At 45.5% G+C, this 6,310-nt stretch overlaps 1 long non-coding RNA gene across 1 annotated transcript in view; it reads right to left on the bottom strand.

The window, feature by feature from the left end:
- LOC140215931 (uncharacterized) overlaps positions 1-6,310 on the bottom strand; it is a 423,058-nt gene that overhangs the window by 325,535 nt on the left and 91,213 nt on the right. The gene's annotated exons all lie outside the window — the stretch shown is intronic.

The following is a 6,310-nucleotide window of genomic DNA, read 5'->3' as shown; positions in this document are numbered from 1 at the left end:
GATAGATAGATAGATAGATAGATAGATAGATAGATAGATAGATAGATAGATAGATAGATAGATAGATAGATAGATAGATAGATAGATAGATAGATAGATAGATAGATAGACAGACAGACAGACAGACAGACAGACAGACAGACAGACAGACAGACAGACAGACAGACAGATAGATAGATAGATAGATAGATAGATAGATAGATCCTTTCGGTTGCCTGATGAGAGTTTACAGTTGGCATTGCACTGTCGCGTGCTTTCTCTCGTAAATTACAACGGCTGTCCAGTTCAGGCTCCGATTCCCGGTTGAGCATGGGGACAAGGGGGAGGTGGAACGTGTTAAAAAATGGCATGGAAAGCATGATGTTCCAATGCTTCTTATCAAGTCTTTCTTATCATTTGATGACGTGAATGAAAATGCTACTTGCCATCAGTTGCCGGGAAGCAGTTAGTTAGTTAAATGGGGTTTAATGGCGCAAAAGCGGCTGAGGGCCGGGAAGCGGCATTCATGTTTATGTAAGACTTATCCATATCTGTAACCCATCTGTTTTTCTATCAGCGTTACATCTCTGTATGTGAACATTACATGTATTGAATATGAAGATTGTATCATTTTTCTAACAGTAATACCTTGTATAAAAAACAATGCTGAATAACGTAAAAGGGAATGTGGCGCATTTGTTTAATGCCACATTTTTTTCACGTCGATTCAGCTGTTTAATAAGCATTCCCGCATTCTTATATATAGTATGTAAGTCACAGTTCCGTCCGAGCAACAGCTTCCTTATACAGGGTATCCCAGCTAACTTTAGCCAGAGTTTAAAAATATGCGACAGCCACGTGGTTGGACAGAACCAAGATAATGTTGTTTGCCGTCGCTTGGCGACACTCAAAATCTTTTCTCATACCGCCTAATTAGACTAATTAGACAGTCTCAATCAATTAATCAATCAACTTCTCAAATAATATAGTTAGAATAAAGGTGTAACAGAAAATTGTAGAGCAACATGAATAACTCCCGATACAGCTTTCTGTTCCTCAATACGGGCTACATAAAAGTGCTTTTCCGAGCGTCAAAGGAGCTCGAAAATGCACACAATGTGCCTCGAGCAGCCAGTCGCGCGGCAATTTAGCGTGCATTTACGTGTTTCTTTCATGCGCTGAAAAACACTTTTATGTAGCACGTATTGAGCAACAGAAAGCTGTATCTGGAGTTTTTCATGCAGCTCTATATTTTCTCATTGACACTTCTTATTTATTAATAATATTTGAGAAGTTGTTTAAACATTTAAGACTAATTACCTACTTTGGCAGAGTGAAAAAAAAAAGATAACTTGAGTATCTCCAAGCGACGGTAAACAGCATTATCTTGGTTCTGTCCAGCTACGTGGCTGTCGCATATTTTTAAACTCTGGCTAAATTTAGCTAGGACACCCTCTATAGTCTGCTCTTACGGAGGGAGCTACAACGTCCAATAGCAGAAGGTAAGAGCACGTGGCCAACCCTAACGCGAAAGTTCTTCGACAGCTTTGCGTATGTCGTAATGCAGTCGTAATTGCCTCTGTTGTCGCGTGTCCTAACTTCCAACACCAGTGCTGCCCGGACGGTTCAGCTTCACGAAGTATCTTAACTGAAGAAAACTTTTCGGGGGAAGCAGTCCGCGTGGAATTGGCCACCTGCCGTCTTCTGCATGGCCATCCACTGAAAGTTTGAAATTCGGCTGGTAATTCCTGTTCCTCCTCCATTACTGCCAGTGAAGCCCGAAAACGTGCGCGAGGACTGAAAGTTTAAGCCCTTGGGTGTAACCGGCGTATCAAGGGGAAAGACAAGGACACAGGCGAGCCTTCGGTGTAGCAGTCACATGCACGAACACTTGCACAGCCGAGCTCCGCAGGGGCGTATACTAGATACACACTATCCTACCCCCTAACCCCCTCCCCCCACCGCCATGCCTCGGCCGTAGGCATCATCCAGTGAGTCGCTGCAGTAATTACCGCTCCACTCGCCGCGACCTCTGGCGAGTAGAGAGGCGAAGACAAATAAACGAAAGCAGCTTCTGGGGCCCGGAGACAGCGGCACATGCCCGGGGCCAAGCAACGAACCGACGTAGAACCGGATCTGCACCCCCCCCCCCCCCTTCCTGGCCTCTTGTGGCTGGGGAACGACACGACGACACCGAAACCCTGAAAGCATTGCCGGCTTAACTTTCCTCGCCGGATGTAACAAGCACGACCTTGTTATCCCACGAAAATGGGGATTTCTAAAAAGCCTACGCGTTCCCTAAAGTAGAACCCAAGCAAAGGAAGCAGTAAAAAGAAAACGGCTAGATGGATCGATAATCAGACCCAGTGATACAAATAACACACATAACGTACCATGGTTTCTTTCTTTCTAGTTATATTGTGCATTGTTCTCTGCATTTAGTATCATTAAACGTTTCTCTCTCTCTCTCTCTCTCTCTCTCTCCGCCGTCCAGAATATTACTTTCAGCTTACCTGTGTTGCTTACCACTGGAAAATAGACTTCTTATGATCTAAGAATTATCTGGTTCGACAGCATAGCTCTTATGACAGCCTGGCTAACGTCGCGTCCCAAGCTTATAATTCTAGGGATTTAATATCCGACTGCGTTTACATCTGCTTACAATTGAAATATATTACGTTGTTCTGACGTGACCGCCGGTTGCCACTTTTGAGAATCGCCTGTAGCTTATATTTAAGTCCAGTTCACGCGCTGAATTACGCCTATAATATCGCCAGCGTTAGCCTCCGTTCTGTGATCCATGCTATAGTATACACTTGTACTTCCAGACACGGCTGGATATTTGTCGCACACATGACTTCTGTACGACAGCAAACAGCCAGGCAGCAGCGAGCAGCAGCCAAGCGAACCCTAGCAGGATAGCCAAAGAAAGCTTCGATTTAATGGGCTGGTAATGAATGCCCAAATCAGTACTGAGGTTACGAGAGATGCCCTAGTGGATAATTTCTGATTAATTTTGACCCCTCTGAATTGTTTAATGTGAACGCATATCTGTCCTCACTAGCGTTACTACAGTCCCTCATTGGAGCGGTGCAGCCGTGGCAGAAAGTCGTATCCATGGCTTCATTACCAGCAGCAGAACGCCGTAGCCCATGAGCTATAGTGTATGTGTAATGCGTGAACGTGGGCTCTAGTGCGGCAGATGTTACTACCGGATTTTCTTTTTTTCATAGCAAGGAAGCCGCAGTATCGCTCCAAAGGCGAAGCATCTATTGCGATGGCAAATTAGTAGACAGCTATACGAAGTTAGGATAGGAGTTTCATCGGCCGTATAAACTTAGAAACATTTACTGACTAACAGAATTGGCAAGCATGGTGTCAGAGCGCGCAACCAAATATCAACACATCACACACGATGAGCGCGGACACTCGCTGTCTAAACGCTGGTATGAGCAAGGGCGGCAGCAGCAGCGAGCGAAGTGACCTTCGTGCCGTGTATCGCTTCGATGCAAGAGCGGCTAGAAAACAGCGCGCACAAAGGTATGAGCCGTCTGCTGGCCTCTTTGAAGATACAACGCGCAAGACCGTTCGTGGTCGTGCAAAGTGTGCACTTGTTGGCGGCGTCGAAGCCGCCTCACCCCTCCCTCCCGCGCTGCCTTTCCGCTTTCCTCCCTATCGCGCGCGAGATTGAGCTGGGATCGCGGGTTTCCCTTGCGTCCGGTCGCGCATACGCACTTGTTGCCGGAGCACAACGCCGCCCCCTCCTTCCCTCCCTAGACGGCGCGTTTGCTCTGCGCTTTCCCCCTTCGCGCGCACAAGATTGAGCCGCAATCGTTGGCTTCCCTCGTGTGCTTTCACTCGCACATACAACGTAAGACGCGCGGCGGGGGTGTTATCGCTCATGGATTTATACGGAACATCACGCGAAGCCGACGGCGACGGCAAGAAGTGTGCCTGAAGTGAAGAAAATTACGTAGGGGCACATCACTTCACGCATTATGAAAGCAAGTACACAAATTGCTTTCAAGAGGTCGTAGTCGCTAAAAATGTATGCCCGCATAAAGGCGTTAAATGAACTAATTTATCAGCAGGAATGAGCTCATTACGTATTAAAGTGTCAACCTGGAATCCACACATCACTCGAGTGATTATCGCTTAAAAGAGACATTTTCTCTCATATTCCCTGCGACTGTGCGGTTGTTTGACGTCGTCCTTCATCAAATCAACCAGAAGTTCACGCAGACTTCGTGAACAGATAAAGCTTATAAGTTCGGCGTGATTTTATTTACTGTGTTTCAATGGCCCTCACAAGCAAATACACATTCCTCCGCTACGACATCATTTGTTTATTTTCATTTTTTTACTATCTCATATACCTCTGAAATGTCCCGCCGTGTGAACGGAAACCTTAAGCCTGCTGCCGTTACTGTCCCTACACATAGGGCAAAGGAAATTTCCAAATTTTAATCAAGCAAACATTCACTTTCTCGCAGCTCTGAGCCACAAAGAATGCGCTATTCGTTGATGCTGTCCAAATGTTCCATGCATAAAAAGAGTGAGACTTGCACAGCTTCAGCCGGCAGGGTTCATTCGCAGGGAAACACGCACGCGCAAAGAATAGCGTATAAGACATCCAAATCTATGACACGACAGCTCGCGTGTGTGCTTCGACCACATGATGTGCACGTCTCCTCTGTGCCCATCTGTTTTTCTATGTCCTCTCGAAATGCGATGCAGCACCCTGAACGCTTTGAAAGCATTCGCGCTGCAACTGGGGCTGGAAAATAAAAAAGAAAGAGAAGAAGAAGGAGGGGCAGGAGTAGGAGGTAACATCGTATTTATGTAAATATAGGTTAATCTCTTCCTTTTCTTTGTTCTTTGTTTTTTCGGGGAGGGGGGGCGGATATCGCCGAAAATTAGCTATCCACCTATATTCGTGACCAAGGAATTTCGACCTGCACTTGGGAACACAGCTATCAAGAGTACCGAGCTAACGGAGTTCCTCCGTCGACACTGCCGTAAGGGCAGTCTAGGGATGATCCAGACTTGATTTTTAAAAAAAAAATGTTGTATTTCCAATGCACTGGAAGGCACCGAGTACGAAGTCATGCCGAGGACGCCTTCAAAGCTCCCGACGGGGACGACTGCTGTCACAGTTGCAGCGCGGATGCAGCTTGTGGCATCGACTATGGAGATTCCGTAGCCGAACTTATGGTAAATAAACGTGTGTGACGTTCAAGGCTTTTCGTTTTCTAAAAAAGATAAGAGTGGAACTATTTTGGAAATGAATTCGTACTTATTTCTCGGCATGTTAAATAAATAGGGGTCGACCTATTTTCGAGTAAATACGTTAATAGCCCGCGCAACACACTTTTATTTTATGTTACCGAGGAAAAAAAAAAGTCACAGCACGAGGAGCGAAAGCAGCGCTAAGCCTTTGGGATTATTGGGATTCACGATTCTTGTGCGAGTGAATATTGCGCACGCGCACACCCCTGCAGTTCGACACAAACAAGGAAATCGAACTAGATCGACGCTTGCGTGCCAGAAAGCATCGTGTGACCTGAAAATTTATTTCCGTCACTTTGAATAAGCCTTCCAATTCTTCGCCATTCCCCCATGTAGTGGGCCATATATTTATTTGATGACAACGACAACTCGAACCACTTCGACAACGATGATGACGATGACAACATCGTATCCAATGAAAACTTGACTTACACAAGTATAAAATTTTTATTCGAAAGCTTTTTGGTCTTTCCGATTAGATCGACAGTCGCGAGGTGGAGGATTACTGACACTTGTTTCCACTAAAATTTGTCACAAGGCAAACATTTATTTAAATATTATGGGGTTTTGTGTGCCAAAACAACTTTCTGATCATTATGCACGCCGTAGTGAAGGACTCCGCAAATTGGGATTACCGGTGGTTCTTTAAAGCGACATTAAAGTGAAAAACGATTTCTTCTGCATCAGTAAATTACCGTTCTACAACACCAAAAACACCACTCTCACAACGATAAGACGTTTGCTAAGCCAGAAAAAGCGCAAGAACGAAATACGGGTGGCAACGCCTACTTAAGTTCCTGCACCTGGGGGGCTGTGACGTCTTGGCTTTTGATGGCATCTTCTAGGGCCTACTAATTATATATAGCGGTACAGATTGACTACATTGTGTTCTAAAGGAACCAAATTTTAAACATGGCAAGTTTAGGGAACCTTTATTCAGCCAACGCGGCCCAAATGCGAAAACAAACTTTGGAATCCCTGACGTCATGCTGACGTACCGGCGGTGGAGTTTCGGCGCGAAATTGAAATACTGATACTTGTA

This window comes from Dermacentor andersoni, chromosome 2 (genome assembly GCF_023375885.2).
Source record: "Dermacentor andersoni chromosome 2, qqDerAnde1_hic_scaffold, whole genome shotgun sequence".
Taxonomy (NCBI): domain Eukaryota; kingdom Metazoa; phylum Arthropoda; class Arachnida; order Ixodida; family Ixodidae; genus Dermacentor; species Dermacentor andersoni.
This window is presented reverse-complemented; position numbering and strand designations above follow the sequence as displayed.